General features: G+C 40.5%; 1 protein-coding gene across 2 annotated transcripts in view; it reads right to left on the bottom strand.

Moving 5' to 3' along the window:
• The window catches only part of UTRN (utrophin), a 581,550-nt gene that overhangs the window by 485,712 nt on the left and 74,016 nt on the right, over positions 1-21,822 (bottom strand). The window lies entirely within an intron of this gene.

The following is a 21,822-nucleotide window of genomic DNA, read 5'->3' as shown; positions in this document are numbered from 1 at the left end:
ACTATGACCATGCCTCTAGACGTGGTATTTAAGAGAGAACTATTTGCTGAAACTCACTATGGTAGACAATCCTAGTTGCCTACTCAAGCGTCCTTTCTCTCCTTCTCACTTACAAGATTAATCCCATTTTTTCCCCTGTAGCAAGGCGGCCAGTTAAAATATTCGCCTCGCCTTGCAACTAGAGATAACCATTTGGCCCAATTCTGCCCAGAGGAGGGGAGAAGTATATTGGGTGGAAGACCCAGGAGAACTATTAGTTCCCTGATAAAAATTAACAGACTTGGCTGGCATGAACATCTTGCCCTGGGCCTTTCCGCTTCCTCCAGGAAGACAGAAGCTCCCAGTTTCCCTGAGCAGGTAACTAGCCCTGGGTTGCCTACCTACAGACTGAAGCTTACTTGAGAAAAATGAGTTCTTTCTTAATTAATCTTTAGTAAAAGGGTTTCTCTTACTTGCAGCTAAACTCAATCCTCACTCAATCTGGCACCACTCAGATGAGTCTGAGGAAAGAAATTCAGGAATATTTCTGGTCTACAAGTTGGAGTTGGATGTTCCAGATCTGTAAAAGGAATGTTAATAAGGCTGAAGTGGGCTGGGCGCAATGACTCATGTCTGCAATCCCAACACTTTGGGAGGCCGAGGCAAATGGATCGCTTGAGCCCAGAAGTTCGAGACCAGCCTGAGCAAAACGGTGAAACCCTGTCTCTACAAAAAGTACAAAAATTAGCTGGGCATTGTGGCAAATGCTTGTGGTCCCAGCTACTTGGGAGGGTGGGGTGGGAGGATCGCTCGAACCCAAGAGTTCGAGGCTGCAGTGAGTCATGATCATATCACTGCACTTCAGCCTGAGTGACAGAGTGAGACCCTGTGTCATGAAAGAAAATAAGATAAAATAAGCCTGAAATGCAACAGTCCCCAGTCACATGTCCTATAACTCCGATCTAAGGTGTAACACTGAAGGACAGATGACTGGAATAGTGAGATGCATGCACTAAGGATGCTATCTGAGCATCCATCCATAAATCATGTTTTCTCATAATAAAACTGACATTTATTAAATGCTTTCTATGTGCCAGACACAGGGCTAACTACTTTGTACACATTATCTCATTTAATCCCAACAGCCTTATAAGGTAAAACCCAGCTCCCAACTACTTTATTGAACTGCTTTTTGACTGCTTTATGTCTTGAACAATTTGTTTTTCTCCTATATACAAAGGGGGTAAAATTACAACCCTTAAACAATTGTTATGAGAATTAAAGATAATAATCAGCATGCGGCAAGAGCCACATGGTTAATTCTCAATAAAACCCAACTGTCATCATGGTCAAAAAGAATAGCAGACTGCACAAATTCCCCGATAAAGCAAAAAATCAGAATCCCCTGGACAACTGTCTTAGAATACAGACTCCTTGACTCCACCCAGGCTTAAGGAATCAGATGGGGCCCAGTTATCCAGAGATGTGAAGGAATCTGGTCTAAGGGAATACCAACTGCTATATTCTCAAGATACTAAAAACTTTACCACTTTGTCACACCACATCATCACAAAGCTTACCTAAGCCACATATAGGAATCCACCCTGTGCCCACACAACTGCCTTCACAGAACCTACATTTAAAAGTATGCCCTCTGTTTTTCCCGAGATTTAAGAATGTCTCTGTAGTTTATGTGAAATTGCTTTAAATAAAAGAAGACATACATGTGGCCAACAAGCATATTTTAAAAAGCTCAACATCACTGATTATTAGAGAAATGCCAACCGAAAACACAATGATATACCATTTCACACCAGTCAGAATGGCTAGTATTAAAAAGGCAAAAAATAACAGATGCTAACAAAGTTGAAGAAAAAAAGGAATGCTTACACACTGTTGGTGGGAGTGTAAATTAGTTCAAGTATTGTGGAAGACAACATAGCAATTCCTCAAAGACCTAAAGACAGAAATACTATTTGACTCAGCAATCCCATTACTGGGTATGTATTAGTCTGTTTTCACACTGCTGATAAAGATATACCTCAAAACTGGGCAATTTACAAAAGAAAGAGGTTTAATGGACTTACAGTTCCATGTGGCTGGGGAAGCCTCATAATCATGGTGGAAGGCAAGGAGGAGCAAATCACATCTTACATGAATGGCAGCAGGCAAAGAGAGAGCTTGTGCAGGGAAATGCCTCTTTACAAAACCATCAGATCTCATGAGACTTACTATCACAAGAACCACACAGGAAAGACTTGCCCCCATGATTCAATTACTCCCACTGGGTCCCTCCTATAACATCTGGGAATTCAAGACGAGATTTGGGTGGAGACACAGACAAGCCATATCAAGCTATATACCCAAAGGAATATAAATTGTTCTGTTACAAAGACACTGCAGCACTATTCACAGTTACAAAGACTTGGAATCAACCTAAATGCCCATTAGTGATAGACTGGATAAAGAAAATGTGGCACATATACACTATGGAATACTATGCAGCCATAAAAAGGAATGAGATCATGTTGTTTGCAGGGACATGGATAGGGACATGGATAGAGCTGGAGGCCATTATACTTAGCAAACTAACACAGGAACAGAAAGCCAAATACCACATTTCTCACTTTTAAGTGGCAGCTAAATGATGAAAACACATGGACATATAGCAGGGAACAATATACACTGGTGTCTATTGGAGTGTGGAGGTTGGGAGGAGGGAAACAATCAGGAAAAATAACTAATGGATACTAGGCTTAATACCTGGATGATGAAATAATCTGTAAAGAAACCCCCATCCTGTGATATATATTGACCTATGTAACAAACCTGCACATGTACCCCTCAACTTAAAAGTTTAAAAAAGAAATCCTTCCCCGGCAAAAAAAAAAAAAAAAAGAAAGAAAGAAATTGCTTTAGAGGGCAAGGTGCCTGCCTCACTTCTGCTCACTTTGGGGACCAGGCATAATGAAGGCTGTCTTGACAAAGATCAGAGATCTTCTTTGTATCACTTTGTCTTGGCTGCCAGGAAGTTCAGAGCCAAATTTTCTACTTTAATTTTTCTCAATCAAGTTTTTTTTTTTTTTCTTTTTTGAGGTTCCAGGCTGGAGTGCAATGGCCCAATCATAGCTCACTCTAGCTTTGACTTGGGCGCAAGCAATCCTCCCACCTCAGCCTCCTGAGTAGCTCAGACTACAGACATGAGCCACCAAGCCCAGATAATTTTTAAAAAAATTATTTTAGAGATGGAGTCTTGCTATGTTGCCCAGGCTGATCTCAAACTCCTGACCTCAAGCAATCATCCCACCTCAGACTCTCAAGGTGCTGGGGTTGCAAGCGTGAGCCACCATGCTGGGCCCCTCAGTTGAGTTTCGAGTATAATTATTTTCATTATTTTTCTTTATTTTGGGAGGGGATATTTTCAAACATTTTATTACAAAAGCAATTCCCATTTATTAGGGAAGATTTAGACAAACCAAATGAAAGAAATTTAAATCACTCATTTTCCCTCTGCCCAGAGATAACCAGTATTAACAGGTTTATATATATCCTCCTAGACATTTTTGTCTGCTTCTTCCTTACATAGTATTTTATATTTATTTAAAATACATTATAAATCTGTTTTTATTAAGTGCACATTCTTTAATAATGTCATTTTAAAGCTTCATAGGTATTTTATTGTCTGGACATTAAATAATTTTAACAATACCTCCCAGCCTGGTATTATGCATTCCTAATGCTGATTTCTGCTCTTAATTTTATAAGCATTTCAATAATAACCATACTTAGAATTAAAATTTTGAACATATACATGACATTTATTTATTCGTTCTTCATTCATTTAGAGAATAAATTCTTAAAAATGAAAATCAAATACACATTCCAGTAGGCTTCCACTGAGTAGAACACTCCCTGCCTGAAAAATTCTTCTCATCTTCCCAGATTCCATTTCTTCTTTCTCCTCCACTCCTCCACAGCAGATCCTCTATAAGTCAGATTTCCTAAAGGATCAATTTTGGACCTCTTCTCACTTTTACTAAGTGGTCACTCATCTACTCACTCCACAGCATCTATGCGCAAAACTCCTGATGTCTTATTTCCAGCCCAAACCTTTCTTCTGAATTACAAAATCATGTGTGGTGGTTTTAAAATACATTCACAAATCAGTTTGGTGGCTGTCCATTTAAATGAGGGGCTTAATTCCCCACCCACTGAGTATGGGCTGAAATTGGTGACTCACTTCTACGGAATTCTATGGAATAGAATATGGCAGAAGTGATGATGTGGAACTTCTGAGACTAAAGGTATTACAGCTTCCCCCTTGCATTCTTTCATATCTCTCACTCTAGGAGAAGCTCACTGCCATGTCATGAAGACACTCAAGCAGCCCCGGAGAGAGGTTCATGTGGCAAGAAACTGTGGCCTTCCACCAAGAGCCAGCAGGGAACTGAGACCTTCTGCCAAAAGTCATGTACATAAGCCATCTTGGAATCAGATCCTCTAGCCTGGGTCAAGCTTCAGATGATGGCAACCCTGGCCAACATCTTGAGTGCAATCTCATGACAGACCTTGGACTGGAATCACCTAGCTAAGCCACTCCCCAATTCCTGGCCAAGGAAACTGCATGAGATAATAAATATTTGTTGTTTTAAAGCACCAAATGTTGGGGTGACTTGTTACAGAGCAATAGATAACTAATATAGATTTCCTGCTAAGTTTCATAATAATTTATTATGCAGCAAGAGATAAACACATACTATGTATCTAACCACCTACTTAACATCTCCACTGAGATAGCTCACAGACTCATTTCAACCTTAACATATCAGAAAACTGAACTGTTGTTCCTCTCTCATATCTATTCTGCCTCTAGTCTTTCCCAACTATGGGAAAGCACTTTCATCCATTCACTTGTTCATGCCAGGATGCTGAAATGAATCCTTTCTTCTAATACCACAATCTAACCCCTCTATCAACTTTTGTTGGCTCTAATTCCTAAATACAGCTTGAGTCCATCCACATCTCTTCAGTTCCACTGTCAACCCCCAGTCCAAGCTACTGTTATCTCTTGCCTCCAACCTAAAGCCAATAAGCTTCTGACACTGTCTCCTAAATTCTCTTCTTATTCCTTCTAATCGACTCTCTGAACTTTGGAATAACTAAATTAACATGGTTTATAAGGCCCTGAATCATCTGACCACTCCTATGCCAAGCCTTGTCTTGAAACACTCAGCCTCCTCAGTCTGCTCTAGCACACCGACCTTTGTGTTACTCTGACAAACCCAGCCCTTTCCTGCCTCAGGATATTGGTTCATGCTGCTATGCCTGCCTCCTTCACCCTGTTCTCAACCTGCTTAATTCAGATGAACACTGCAGGTTTAATTTTCAACATCTTCTCTTCAGAGCAGACTTCTGGACGACCTCTCCAGTCTCTAAAGGCAACCTGTCTTCCTTCCTTGTGCACCCAGTACTTATCTTAATTTGATTACATATAGTTTTGTGTAAGCCCAAGAGGGCAAGGAATGTCAATTTTGATCTCTATAATATATGCAGCTCCCAATACAGGTTGTCAATTAAAAATTTTTTGAATAAGTTTATTTGAAGTGTTCATTAAGTCTAAACACAGTGTGTATTCAATGTAGACCTCTAACTTGTCCATTTCAATAAAAAGAACATGCATCTGTTATATCTATTGCCTTTTCAACCTTCTGCAAAATTGCAGGACCATCATCATCAAGATGATCCACTGTCTTTCTCATCTTTTTCACATGTTTAAGGATCCTTTAATTCTTGGCATAGATGAAACTGTGACTTCTAGAAACATTAAAAAGAAGAAAAGCTGGTATAATCATAGTCCCTAAAGGCGGACCAGAAAAGCAATTCTAAAAGTTCATTAGAAAATTAAGTTGGCCCCTGATTGATCTAAATAGGAACATTTTATCCTAGTGTTTAGAGTTGTGATGAGTAATCATTTCCCTTTCCAAAGCGCAGTGTTTTGTAAAAACAGGGAGGATCACGACTCTGTGCAAGATTATTTTTTGGTGAAGAAATCAGAGACTCACTGATGGAAGAACCAAGAAATACTAATAAGGGCATGCTGAAGCACAGCGTAAATCAACAGTGCCCTGTCTCTTAACTTCCAGTAAATAAGACACTGACTTGTAACCAGAGACAGAGTAGGTCTGGGAGCCAGCGGACTCTGTGGGTCCTGAGGCAGAGCCATACACAGGGAGCAGCCCCACAACAGTGTTCACAGCAACTATCCAGAAAAGAAACTGTTAATAATGGCACTCCGGTAGAAAAAAAATAGCAACCATCCATGCCTCACTCTTGCCACCCGCATTCATACACACAGACTCTCAGGCTAGCACCAAGGCTCTGAATTCAAAGATCATATAGGTTTTTATATATATATATATATATATGTAATCACACCAAACTTTGATAAGTGGCACAGATTTTAACTTAATAGATTTATGGGAAATACATGGTGACAGAATATGATAAACTCAACTCTGTAACAAGCACACGTATATTCTTGCACACAGAAATAAATGTTACTTGGTACAGGCCGGGCACCATGGCTCACACCTGTAATCCCAGCACTTTGGGAGGCTGAGACAGGTAGATCACTTGAGGCCAGGAGGTCAAGACCAGCCTGGCCAACATGATGAAACTCTTTATTGAAATACAAAAATTAGCTGGGTGTGGTGGTGCATGCCTGTAATCTCAGCTACTGGGGAGGCTGAGGCACGAGAATCACTTGAACCCAGGAGGTGGAGGTTGCAGTGAGCTGAGATCACACCATTGCACTCCAGCCTGGGCAACAAAGCCAGACTCTTTCCCAAAAACAAACAAACAAAAAAAGAAGTGATTCGGTATAGAAAAATATATAATAGTCATAGATTTGAAATACTATAGCTTTGGTCACTTCATTTATTGTGAAAAATAGGGTGCATATTTTTCTAATCTGTAGTTTAGAGTATACAGTATTGTTAACATACTGTACTATTAACGATGATTTATTCATTTCTGTAAACCAAGTAATAAAGCTAGACCATTTTTACTTTGGTAAATTCTTCAGTTCTCTAGAAGTGAAATCTTGGTAAAAGAATTTAATCATAGGCACCTATAGCAATTTTATACATAATTCTTTAATTTGCAAATTACCAGTAGTCACTAAACTATTTTTTTCTAAAAAATAAAAAGTAAAGAACATAATGCTATAAATATTTAGGATACAATAATCATTCTAGAAAAATTCTAGAAATCATTCTAGAAAAATTCAAATTAGAATGACACTGGGAAGCCTGGGCATGGCAGCTCACACCTATAATAATCCCAGCACTTTGGGAGGCCGAGGATGGCAGATTGCTTGAGTCCAGGAGTTCGAGATCAGCCTGGGCAACATAGTGAGGCCTCTGTCTCTACAAAAAACTTTTTTTTTTCTTTTTTTGAGACAGAGTCTCTCTCTGTCACCAGGCTGGAGTGCAGTGGCACGATCTCAGCTCACTGCAACCTACACCTCCCGAGTTCAAGCGATTCTCCTGCCTCAGCCTCCTGAGTAGCTGGGATTACAGGCACACGCCACCATGCCCAGCTAATTTTTTTATTTTTAGTAGAGAGCAGGTTTTACCATGTTGGCCAGGCTGGTATCGAACTCCTGACCTTGTGATCTACCCACCTCAGCCTCTCAAAGTGCTGAGATTACAGGTGTGAGCCACCGGGCCCGACCCAAAAAACTTTTTTAAAAAGGTAACTGAGAATGGTGGTGCACACCTGTAGTCCCAGCTACTCGGGAGGATGAGGTGGGAGAACTGCCTGAGTCCCAGAGTTCAAGACTGCAGGGAGCTGTGATCGTGCCACTGCATTCAACCTGGGTGACAGAGTGAAGCCCTGTTTCAAAAAACCAAAAGAAAAATGACAGTGGATATCAAAAACCCACTACAACATACAAAAAGCCTGCTACCCTACGTGGGAGGGAAAAAACATGCCATCAAAAGCCAGGCAGAACGTGCTAATTGACATAGACCAGGCTGTGCACTAGACCAGAAGAGAGGTACCCTCAAACAAAGAGGAGGAGCTAGGAAGCAAGGGCTCCAACATCTAAGGCCTTCAATGGATACATTCCAACCAGCAAGCAACACCAAGGCAGCCGCCTGGCAGGGCAAGGCTAGATTCTTCCAACCAGGTGAATCCCCCTAAAAATGAATCAGAGTCACAGCTTTATCAAAGGTCAAAGTGAAACACTGAGAATCAGTAGCCAGGCAAAAGCAAACAGGGGTACAGATATATAGCAATCAAAGACAAGTCAAACAAGGCCACATATCCAAACAAAGAGCCTGGAAAAAAAAAGTCACCATGAAGCCCAACTACCAGGAAACTGTGAAATGATCTTGAGATTGATAACAATGAAATTAGAACACCCTTTAAGCTTGAGGAAAGAAATCCAGAAATGAAAGGTGTAGCCCAGATCACTTTTAGATCTGTGCTAGATAGCTAATGTGCATTTCCCTAGCCATAACCAAATATTCTAACATGCCTATAAACCCTGAGTTATTAATGTTTACACACTTGCATAAATATCATTTAGCTCTTATAACCACAAAATGCCCCCCAGTCGCATCGGTTAATAGTTATCAAGGATCACAGCACTTAGGATATGGCTGACGCATTTAGCAAACATAATCCAAACGTTAAGTCTAGATAACCAGCTAAAGAATAGAGTCCATCTGGGACGTGTATTTTATGTAAAATGTTTTCAAAAAACATTCAAGTGTGATTACATTAGCATAGTGCACTACTAGAAGTCTCATACTATGTAGCTACTGCCCCAAAGAAGGAAACACTCCTTGTTTAACTATGGGAGAAAACATGAAAAGGATATTTCATCAAGATTGAGGAATTCCAATTTTTTTTAAGTATTTACTTTTAGTTATCTTTTATTTTTGAGACGGAGTCTCACTCTGTCACCCAGGCTGAAGTGCAAGGCACAATCTCAGCTCACTGCAGCCTCCGCCTCCCAGGTTCAAGTGATTCTCCTGCCTCAGTCACCCAAGTACCTGGGATTACAGGTGCGGGCCACCACACCCAGTTAATTTTTGTATTTTTAAGGCTGGGTGCGGTGGCTCACGCCTGTAATCCCAACACTTTGGGAGGCCGAGGCAGGCAGATCCCAAAGTCAGGAGATTGAGACCATCCTGACCAACATGGTGAAACCCCATCTCTACTAAAAATACAAAAATTAGCTGGGTGTGGTGGTGCATGCCTGTAGTCCCAGCTACTCGGGAGGCTGAGGCAGGAGAATCACTTGAGATCGGGAGGCGGAGGTTGCAGTGAGCCAAGATCACACCACTGCACTCCAGCCTGGTGACAGAGTGAGACTCCATCTAAAAAAAAAAAAAAAAAAAAAAAATTGTGTTTTTAGTAGAGACAGGGTTTCCCCATATTGGTCAGGCTGGTCTTGAACTCCTGACCTCAAGTGATCTGCCCACCTTGGCCTCCCAAAGTGCTGGGATTACAGGAGTGAGCCACAGTGCCCAGCATCTTTTAGTTATATTTTAATATCCATGCTTTTTTTGGTTCTGTCTCCACTGATTAATTTTTAAATTTTGTTGTTTTGTTATATGTACTTTTTGTAATCCACTGAACCTGGAACAAAGTATAGAGTTTTTAACAAATGTAAAATATTTACCTTATTCCATGAAATAAACTCAAATTATTCAACTAAAAATAAAAAACAAAAAGAAGATTGAGGCATTCCTTAGCGTTATCCTATTCTTGGTTTCTTTGCTTTCACTCCATCATGTGAGTTGAGAGTACCCAATTATATAAATCAAAGAAAAGAAAGTAAGAAGAAAAATCTATAAATGCCATATGATCTGCCAAGAAGTACTTTATTTTATAGTAAGAAGATGCGGTGTAAGCAAATGGATAACACATACACCCACAGTAATTCAAAGGCTTTCCATCCCAAGACCTGTTCACAAATGCAGACCTTTGAAAATATTCTGCAAGCACTGAGTGCCTAATATTTGTGTAATTTGAAGAAAAGAACTAGAAATAATATAACCATAAGAAATTGATATTTTTAGGAATCATGAATGAAATTAATTTTGTAGTAACAATGAAGATGATGACAGCAGCAGCAAAAATAACTAAAACATAGAGTGCTTACCATGCTAGCGGCATGGTACCACCTCCCAACTATTATCCTATTTTTTGTCATCGGGGATATAATTCACATGCTATAAAATCCATCCAGATTTAATGGATGTACGATTCTGTGTTTTTTTAGTGAATGCACAAAGTTGTGCAACAATCATCCAATCTTAATTTCAGACACTTTCATCACCCCAAAAAGAAACCCATTAACAGTCACTCCCTCATTCCCTGCCAGCCTCCCAGCCCTAATAAACCACTAGTCTACTTTCTCTCTTTATGGATTTTCCAATGGCAGACATTTCATATAAATGGAATCATATGATATGTCACCTTTTGTGCCAGACATCTTTCACTTAGCATTATGTTTTCAAGGCCCATGCATGTTGCAGCTTGTAACAGTCCTGCATTTCCTGTATGGCTGGATAATACTCCATTATATGAAATGACCATATTTTGTTGATCCATTCGTCGGCTGATGGGCATTTTGGTTGTTTCCACTTTTTGCCTATTATGAATAATGCTGTTATGAATATCCATGTACAAGTTTTTGTGTGAACATATGTTTTCAGTTTTCTTGGGCATAAAACTTAGAGAGAAATTACTGAGATATATGATAACTCAATGCTTAACTTTTTGTAGAACTGCCAAAATATTTTCCAAAACTGCTACACTATTTTACATTTTCACAAGCAATATAAGGTTCTAATTTTCCCACATCCTTGCCAACACGTATTTCTTTCCATTTTTATTACATCCATACCAGTGGGTGCAAAGTAGAAAAATCTGGCTATGGTATTGATTTGCATTTCCCTAAGTGACTAATGATGTTGACCATCTTTTCATGGGCAATAATTATTAGCCATTTGTTTATCTTTTCTGGAGAAGTATCTATTCCTTTGCTCATTTTCCAATTGGGTTACTTGTCTTTACATTGTTGAGTTATAAGAATTCTTGGATGGACATGGTGACTCACGCCTATAATCCCAGCACTTTGGGAGGCTAAGGTGAGCATATCACCTGAGGTCCGGAGTTCAAGACCAGCCGGGCCAACATGGTGAAACCATGCCTTTACAAAAATTAGCCAAAATTAGCCATGCATGGTGGTGCATGCCCATAACACCAGCTACTTGGGAGACTGAGGCAGGAGAATTGCTTAAACACGGGAGGCAGAGGTTGCAGTGAGCCGAGATCGCACCACTGCATTCCAGTCTGGGCAACAAAGCAAGACTCCATCTCAAAAATAAAAAAGACTTCTTTATCTATTGCGGATACTAGACCTTTATCAGATACTTAATTTGTAAATATTTCCTCCCATCCTCTGGAATGCCTTTTACTTGCATTATCTTATTTTAATCCTCATAAGAGCCATGAGGTATTATTGTGGCTCTTACTGTCCCATTTAACAGATAGGAAAACAGAGCTGACATACACAACTAATAAGAACTGGAGCAGAGTCCAACCCAGGCAATCTGCCCCCAAGCATCCGTAGGATATACTGTCAGAAGCATTGAGCTCGTTAGATGCTATAGCAATAGGCACTAAATAAAATAAGCAGAATTAAAAATGATAAACTTAAAAAGAAACAGTATTACTGATGCTTTGCACAGAAATACCAGAAGGCCCTTCTTAACTTGAGAAGGAAGAGTGGCTTAAAATAAAGCACATTCAGCCTTAAAAGGAAGGCAAAACTTGGCCTTTAAACACTGTCTATTCTTTTCAATTGTAGGAAGCTTTTTTTCTTATTGAGTTATGTAGTTGAAACAAAGGAATTCAGAATACAAATGGTATTTTTGCTGAGATGCAAACATTGTAAATAGTCACAGTGGGTGTTCTGTTAGGTGGAGGCCTATTTCTTAGTCAACAACCCCCTCTTTTCAAAATGTATGCCTCCCCTAGCCCTATGCACCCACTCTCTGAGACGATGAACAAAGCAGAGTTTTAGCAACTAAGATATCACTCCAATCTGTCACTCCTTCTTCTACCCTTATTTCTGCCACCAGCTATGTGAAATATAAAAGTTAATCTGCAAAGAACTTTAGTATGTCTGTAGAATTATGTTCATGGTAAATAACGGGTAATACGGGGATTTAAAAGAGCATGCTAGATGTACTAATACTGGCATGGAAACGAATTCAGTATATTTAGCTAAAGAAAAACAAAAGCTATAAACAATATGAATAATATCATCTTGTATTTATTAAAAATAGGCAATATAAATTCATATTTTAATACTCATGTTAGTAAATGCACACAAACAAAAAAAAATAATCAGTGGGGAGAGAAGACCCTATTGAACTTGACTCTATTCTGGCACAGTGAAGAGACATGAGAGGTGTAGAATAAGTGGGAGGCCCCCTTGCAGGGATGAGTCAGGACAGTGCTAGGTGGGGAGTCTGACTGGGGCAGTACCTCTGTCAAACAGTAATGCAGGTGTCCTAAAGTGAGCTACGGGAGGACAGAAACATCCCATGGAGCAGAAGGGCAAAACTTACTTGATCTTAATTTTCAGTATGAATACAGTCTGAATAGATGCAAGTCTGAAATCGAGCAGGGGCAGTCGAATCATAAAGCTCCAAAATGATCTCCTCTGACTCCACATCTCAAATCCAGGAAATGCAGATGCAAGAGGTGGGTTCCCATGGTCTTGGGCAGTTCCACTCCTGTGGCTTTGCAGGGTACAGACTCTCCTGGCTGCTTTCACGGGCTGGCATTGTCTGTGGCTTTTCCAGGTGCACGACTGTCAGTGGATCTACCATTCTGGGATCTGGAGGATGGTGGCCCTCTTCTCACAGCTCCATTAGGCAGTTCCCCAAAGGGGACTTTGTGTGGGGGCTCCCACCTCACATGTCCCTTCCACACTGCCCTAGCAGAGGTATTCCATTAGCGCTCCGCCCCTGCAACACACCTCTGCCTGGACATCCAGGCATTTCCATACACCCTCTGAAATCTAAGTGGAGGTTCCCAAACCTCAATTATTGACTTCTGTGCACCTGCAGGTCCAACACCATGTACAAGCCTCCCAGGCTTGGGTCTTGCATCCTTTGAATCAACGGCCTAAGCTATACGTTGGCCCCTTTTAGCCATGGCTGGGACACAGAGCACCAAGTCCCAGGACTGCACAAAGCAGCAGGGTCCTGGGCCTGGCCCACTAAACTATTTTTCCCTCCTAGGCCTCCTGACTTGGGATGGGAGGGGCTGCCATGAAAACCTTTGACATGCCCTGGAACTATTTTCCCCACTGTCTTGGGGATTAACATCTTTCCGGGAAGCCCTCCAAATTGTTCAAAGCTCTGCCTGTTACCCAGTTCCAAAGTCGCTTCCTCACGCCTGTAATCCCAGCAGTTTGGGAGGCCAAGGCAGGCAGATCACGCACAAGGTCAGGAGATCGAGACCATCCTGGCTAACACAGTGAAACCACATCTCTACTAAAAATACAAAACAATTAGCCAGGCATGGTGGCAGCGCTTGTAGTCCCAGCTACTTGAGAGGCTGAGGCAGAAAAAAAAAAAAACAAAGTCACTTCCACATTTTCAGGTATCTTAATTAGTAGAACCCAACTCTACCAGTACAAATTTCTTGCATTAGTCCATTTGCATGCTGCTGTGAAGAAATACCCAAGACTGGGTAATTTATAAAGAAAAAGCGGTTTAATGGACTCATAGTTCCACATGGCTGGGGAGGCCTTGCAATCATGGCAGAAGGCGAAGGAAAGGCAAAGGCATGTCTTACATGGCGGCAGGCAAGAGATCATGTGCAGGGGAACTGCCCTTTATAAAACCATTAGATCTCATGAGACTTATTGAATATCACAATAATACCATGGGAAAAACGTGCCCTCATGATTCAATTACCTCCCACCAGGTCCCTCCCACAACACACGGGAATTATGGGAGATAAAATTCAGGATGAGATTTGTGTGGGGACACAACCAAACCATATCAGAGGGTTCCCCACTAGGAGTAGGGTGTAATTTTTTTTGTTTTTTGTTTTTTGTTTTGAGATGGAGTCTCACTCTGTCGCCAAGCTGGAGTGCAGTGGCGTGATCTTGGCTCACTGCAACCTCCACCTCCCAGGTTCAAGCGATTCTCCTGCCTCAATCTTCCAAGTAGCTGGGACTACAGGTGTGCGCCGCCACGACCAGCTAATTTTTGTATTTTTAGTAAAGATGTTGGCCAGGATGGTCTCGATCTCTTGACCTCGTGATCTGCCTGCTTCGGCCTCCCAAAGTGCTGGGATTACAGGCGTGAGCCATCACGCCCAGTCCAAGCTATAATTTTTATGCGATGAAATGTTTGACTTTTAAAATACAACTATACAATATTGTATTTAAAAAGAAAGAAAACAACTAAGGGTAGCACTCTGTCAGATGGTCCTACAAACCTTACAAGCTATGGAAATGAATAAACAAATATGAATAAAATGAACAAATGAACAGATCTGGGTAAGTATTAGTGACTTTCCAAACTTCTTAAAGTTATAAGAAAAATAATGCATGTCCTCACATATGTGAATTTGAGCACATGCAGAAATTCTATATCCTCCACACCAATTTTTTTAAAGAGCTCTCAATCCAAAAAAATGTTTATGAACACTATCTTTAGAGACTTCTATAAGATCTCATTTTATGAAAGGTCAAAACAGAAATTAAAAGACAAAACAAACAAAACAAAATCCCTTAAGTCAAACACAGTAAAAAGACACCTTGTAAGTCACAAAAGAACTGTCATTAGGTCTCTCTTAGATCCTGGTCTGTAATTTCCAAATTGCCACTAAACTGACCCTAATTTTAAAAAACCTTATCACTTATAATCCTTTTTTTTTTAGACAGAGTTGCCCAGGCTGGAGTGCAATGGCATAATTTTGGCTCACTGCAACCTCCCTGTCCGGGTTCAAGCAATTCTCCTGCCTCAGCCTCCTGACTGGGACTGCAGGCGTGTACCACCACACCCAGCTAATTTTTGCATTTTTAGTAGAGATGGGGTTTCACCATGTTGGTCAGGCTGATTCAAAACTCCTGATCTCAGGCAATCTGCCCGCCTCGGCCTCCCAAAGTGCTGGGATTACAGGCATGAGCCACCCAGCTAAGCTTATCATGTATATTCCTTAATGGCAAAGATATGTTTCTCTTTCCTTGAGATATAACATGAATTCCTTTCCTAAGGCCAAAAAACAAGTAATCCAGCATATAAAAATTAACAAATTAACATATACAAACAAATTATTTGGTTCATTGCTTTAAAAAACATTTATTGAGCATCTACTCTGTGCCAGGCTCACTGTTCTTTTAATGTCATATGTCTTTCTGGTTTGATATATGTCGCAGTTTTCTTTCTTCTACACACTGCAGGATAAAGAAACTGAAGAAATCAATGGCCAGAATTGGATTATCTTCAATGTCCATGTGATAATTCCCAACAGCCTGTACCATGGCTTTTTATGGGACATGAAAAGGGAAAGTAGCAACAAGCTTATAGGATCTCAGTCTTTAGATCACTAAGGATTATCAGTAATGAAAGAAACAGAAGGCGGGGCACGGTGGCTCACGCCTGTAATCCCAGCACTTTGGAAGGCCAAGGCAGGTGGATCACGAGGTCAGGAGTTCAATACCAGCCTGGCCAACATGGTGAAACCCCATCTATGCTAAAAATACAAAAATTAGCCAGGCGTGGTGTCGGGTGCCTGTAATCCCAGCTACTGGGAAGGCTGAGGCAGGAGAATCGCCTGAAACCAGAGCACAGAGGTTGGAGTGAGCCGAGATCGCACCACTGCACTCCAGCCTGGGCAAAAGAGTAAAACGCCATCTCAAAAAAAGAGAAAGAAACAGAAACTTCTCCTTATATAGGGGTTTTCACATCTTAGGATTTTTCTCCTGGCCCCAACCCAACAAATAACTGTCTTCTTGAAGATAAATTTCTCCTTGAAAAATAAAAGCTAGTAGAATTTATCCATATAAAAACAAAAGATTCAGGCAGTATCTAACCTAGTAGGTTACTACGCTATCGCTACATCTATTTGTCTATTACAAAATCCTTACTTAATTCTAACAGTAACTTGAATTTTTCAGAAATGCATAATAGAAAATATTCTATTATTCTAAATAATTTAGATATTATTTAACAACAATTGCATTGTCTATATAAGAATTGAGGAAAGTCATGAAAACAACATATCTATAAAATAAAATTCACATCTGTAAAATTAACCAAAAAAAGTGACAGGTCTGAGTAATGTATCTATAATTATCTTGGAAGGATTTTTTTTTTTTTAAACAAATCCTGACTCATGTATAATCCTTTATTAAAAACGCAGGTAGAGGGGCCAGGCACAGAGGCTCACACCTGTAATCCCAGCACTTTGGGAGGCCGAGGCAGGCAGATCGCTTGAGGTCAGGAGTTCAAGACCATCTCGGGAAACATGGTCAAACCCTGTCTCTACTAAAAACACAAAAAATTAGCTGGGCATGATGGCACACGCCTGTAGTCCCAGCTACTCCGGACACTAAGGTAGGCGAAAAGCTTGAACCCGGGAGGCAGACACTCACTGGAGTGCAGCGAGACAAGATTGCGCCACTGTACTCCAGCCTGGATGACAGAGCGAGACTCTATCTAAACAAAAAACAAACAAACAAACAAAAAATGCAAGTAGAGATACCATCTCACATCACTCAGAATGGCTATTATCAAAAAGTCAAAAAGTAATAGGCACTGGCGAAGTTGCAGAGAAAAAGCAACACGTACACACTGTTGGTAGGAGTGTAAATCAGTTCAACCATTGTGAAAAGCAGTGTGGTGATTCCTCAAAGACCTAACAATAGAACTTCCACTCAACCCGGAAATCCCATTACTGGGTGTAAACCCAAAGGAATATAAATCATTCCATCATGATGATACATGTATGTATATGTTCACTACAGCACTATTCACAACAGCAAAGACATGGAGTCAACCTAAATGCCCACCAGTGGGATAAAGCCCACCAGACTGGATAAAGAAAATCTGTTACACATACACCACAGAATATGTGTAGCCATAAAAAAGAACGAGATCATGTTATTTGCAGAAACATGGATGAAACTGATGGCCATTATCCTTAGCAAGCTAACGCAGGAACGAAAAACCAAATACCGCATGATCTCACTTCTAAGTGGTAGCTACGTGATGAAAACACATGGACACATAGAGTGGAACAACAGACACCAGGACCTACCAGAGGTTGGAAGATGGGAGGAGGGAGAGGATCAGGAAAAATAACCAATGGCTATTAGGCCTAGTACCCGGGTGATAAAATAATCAGTACGACAAACCCCTATTACACAAGTTTACCTCTATAACAAACCTGCACATGTACCCCAGAACTTAAAATCAAAGTTAAAATATATAGAGGTAAACATTTATTGAAAGCAACATCTCCCATGAGTATACTCTCCAGGCTTTCAAGTAAATAAACATGAGCTGTACTGATTTAACACATCAACTTTTATTTTCATGTGATTATGCTGTTTATTGTGTCAGAAATAGAATGTGATGCACATAAATCTCTATCAGCTGCCACAATATTTTAAGTTAGTGAAAATAAATTCCCAGACTGGGTGCAGTGGCTCACGCCTGTAATCCCAGCACTTTGGGAGGCTGAGATGGGTGGATCACCTGAGGTGAGGAGTTCAAGACTAGCCTGGCCAACATGGCGAAACCCTGTCTCTACTAAAAATACAAAAATTAGCCAGGCGTGGTGACACATACCTGCAGTCCCAGCTACGCAGGAGACCAAAGCAGGAGAATCGCTTGAACCCAGGAGGCGGAGGTTGCAGTGAGCCGAGATCGTGCCATTGCACTCCAGCCTGGGTGACACAGCGAGACTCGGTCTCAGAAAAAAAAAAAAAAATACCTTAAGTAATCTCTGAACTTCTTCACTTTTCAAAAAGTAGGAGTCATTTAAATCCCACTTTCAGTTTGGCTACTCATTTTCTTTCCAAGTACATTTGAACACTGTGGTGAATGTGTGTCGCTTAGTAACAATCCTGCCAATGACACTGAGAAAAAACCATTAAATCACATTAACTGAAGCATGCAGTTTCAGAATAAAGTGTGAAAAGTGGAGAATCCTAAGTGGTTTATGTACATGCTTTTGTCACAAGAAAGTTGACTATCTACTCCTCATGATCTACTCCAGAATTCCACTCCTAGGCTGTCCCTAAAGTTGAAAGTACTTGAGTCATTCCTTCCCTTTTTTCCCACCATCAGACATATGCATCATAACACACACATGAACAGGAAAAGCTTCTTCTAACATTATTTTTTAAATAATGATTAAGTCAACTGCCAAAAGAAAGTGATGAAATTTATTTCAGGAGAAAACAGGAATGACTGGAGAATTATCCACCACTCTCAATTCTTTCTGCAGATGCTCTTTTTTAAAAGAAGTGAAAATCAAGAACTATGCAATGTGGCAAGCAGAATAATACATCCTCTTCCTCTCCACTTGCAAAAGAGGCCCATGTCCTGTGAGTACCTTAGGTTACACAGCAAGGGGTAAATTGAGGTTGCAGATGAAAGTTTTTGTTTGCTAATCAACTGACTTTAGGATAGAAGGTTATCTTGGGTTAGCCTGGTGAGCCCACTGCAATCACAAGGGGTCTTCTAAGTGGAAAAGGAAGAGACAGGTGAATAGCAGAGTGAGCAACGAGCCACATGAGAAGGACTCAACCCACCATTGTTGGTTTTGAAGACTAAAGAGCGTCATGAGCCAAGAAACATGGGCAGCCTGTGGAGGCTGGAAAAGACCAGGGAAAAGAGTCTCCTCTGGAGCTTCCAGAAGGAACATGACCCTGTCAACACCTTCATTTTAGCTCAGTAAGACCCATGTCAGACTTCTAACCTCCAGAAATGTAAGATGCTAAAGTTGTGTTGTTTTAAGCCACCAAATTTGTGCTAATTCGAAACAACCACAAAATGAAACAAATACACCCACTCTTCTGCAACACTTCTCAGTCATTCATCCCTGCTTGTGAATCACAAACTGGGAAACAGAAAATCAGAAGTAAAAACACAAAGCAAGGACAGCAAAGCCATAGGTGCCTGAGCTTGTAGCCCCAGCTAGCTATAAGTACATTAGCACCCACACACAAAATCTATACCAGGAGTCATCCCACACAAACCGACCCAAAACAAAGACATTTGACCCAAATCACTCCCTTTACCTTTCAACGGAAACATAAGGGAAACAGTGGGGAGAAGCAGGTCCCAATCAGAAGCAATTTCTGCAGGTACCAATTGAGTTCCTAATCAACAAACCAATAATAGCACAGACCTAACAGGAGGGAGACTCTCACACGCCAAGTTCCTTCCATTACAGTTACACTGAAAAGAAGAGTGAGCTCAGCTTTCAGAAGTGGAATCTCAAATATTAAAATCCATGAGGAGAGCTTTGCCATAACTCAATTTAATTCATCAACAGAGCCCAGATATTCCCAGGCTACCAACCTCAACATCCAGGCCCTCAGTAGCATTCTCTCAAGGTACCACAATAACCTCCCATACTCTCTATCCTTTTTCGCATCTTAAACACCTCTGACAGATTCACCTTCTTCTGATCCCGAAATATCTTACACTCCAAACCTCCGAATATCACCTGCTGCCTTTAAATTCAGATATATCTATATGCTACAGGGCTAAATGCCTACCTAGCATGGTATTCAGCATGCTTTCTATAGCCACCCCCTATTAATTCTGTGCCCTCTACCTGGAACATTTTGCTTCAGTCCTAATGCTGCCATCAGCATCTGCAGCAAATGGTACCCCCTTTCATGAAGTCTTTAGATGGTTTCTCTCCCAGCTCTAAACCCATCCCACCCTCACCTTTTGAATTCATATGGTACTTTATTCCTTATTTATAACAAAATATTGTATATATACATGCCCATATGATCTCCTCTCCCTTTTTTGTTTTGTTTTCTTTTATTTGTTTTAGACACGGAAAGACTATAATGGGAGCTGACTGAGGAGTTTGTATCCCTGCCCATCTGCAGTTTTTGCTACTACACAAATTCCTACCAACTGAGTTGGGACCTAGACACTATCTTGAGATGTAAGAGCCATGTAGAAAATAAACCAATAGTAATAATGCTACAAAGAAACAGGACCGACCAGGCCAAGTCAGTCCTCAACCATTTTACACCTCACCAGTTCTGGAAAACCAAGCTCTCTGTGTGTCAATTTCAAAATGATTTTAAAGTTGTAGCTACCAGGTCACTATACAAATGGACATCTGTATAGAAATATTTCAGTGCTTCTCCAAGTGGGAAAATTAAAGATGGATAGACTCTTTCCTAACATCTGACTCAAAGGCCTAGAAAACACATAGAAAACAAGCAAAAAATACGGTTCTGTAAGATACTGTGTTTTGCGTGCCATGGTTTCTCTATTTTTAGAGAAAAAATAACTGTGTGTCCATCGGTTATTATGTACAATCATTAAAAAATCTTTTGAAAACATAAAATTAAAAGTGCTAAGTACTGAAAAACTTATTCAAAAATCATATTTCAAATAACAAACAATACCCAAAAAATTAAAAATATATTTTTTAAAAATAGCAAACCCATATAATACAAAACCTAAGAAAAACTGAGAACTTAACAAAATAAGCATAAATAGAACACATTACTTGGCATAGAAAACTCATTCTAAATGACCTGGCACACAGTAAGTCCTCATTACACCTTTGTTTTAAAGTCCTGACTCAGTGCAAACTCCTTAGCCTCACAGGTCAGATGTTGTAAGGACCCAAGATAGTGCATCGAGTGGAAATCAACTTCCACATCACATAAAAAATGGCATGTCCTTTTTTTCCCTTCTCTGCTGTATTTCTAAAACTATTCAGGTGTTGATACAGACCTTTTTCCACATCTTGGCAAAGTGTAATTTGAACAGGCAGTTTCTCATGACCTTCAAGTCTGTGTTCAACAATGAAATCATTTGGCTTTATATCCTATCCAGTTATTAATCACAAACAACAAAAGAAGAACTTTCACACGGAAAATGTGAAACCTATGCTGGCCAGCACTGACTCTGGGTCACTCCAGGTCACACTCACTTGGTGCTAAGTTCACTGAAGACCATGCAATGACCTCAGCTATTTAGAAAATACATTCAACATTTTCCTGGAGAGGAAAAATACAGCTATGTGACTTTAAGACAAGTGCTCCTGGAAGTCAGCAGTCTGAAAAGGGTACAATGAACAACACGGCTGGGTCCTGGGCAGATACATGGTGGTGTGCACAGGTCGCTGGGTGCCCCCAGATGGGCGGTCACATCACCTACCCTCCCTCAGTTGGCTCCTTCACTAAGTGCCTAAGCAGGAAATTTCTACCCTGGCATGGAATGCTCACACCAAGATCTCAGCATTCCCACTCTACCCATGTATGAAGGAATCCAGCAATTCTAGCAAGATTTAACTTTATATAAATCAGCTCCAATGAGTTGATATTTTTAATAACAAAGCAAACATTTACAACTATTCTCCTGGTCTGATCTTTCCTCTTCTTTCATCAATCAAGGTCAAAAGAAAAGTTGGCTAATATCTTAGTTTGGTTCTTCCCCCAGAAGCAGACCCTGAGACAAGGATTCAAGTATAAGTAGTTTATTTCAGAAGTGATCCCAGGAAACACTGGTAGGGAGTAAAGAA

This window comes from Theropithecus gelada, chromosome 4 (assembly GCF_003255815.1).
Source record: "Theropithecus gelada isolate Dixy chromosome 4, Tgel_1.0, whole genome shotgun sequence".
Taxonomy (NCBI): domain Eukaryota; kingdom Metazoa; phylum Chordata; class Mammalia; order Primates; family Cercopithecidae; genus Theropithecus; species Theropithecus gelada.
The sequence above is the reverse complement of the archived record's forward strand: the minus strand, read 5'-3'. Positions and strand labels throughout refer to the sequence as shown.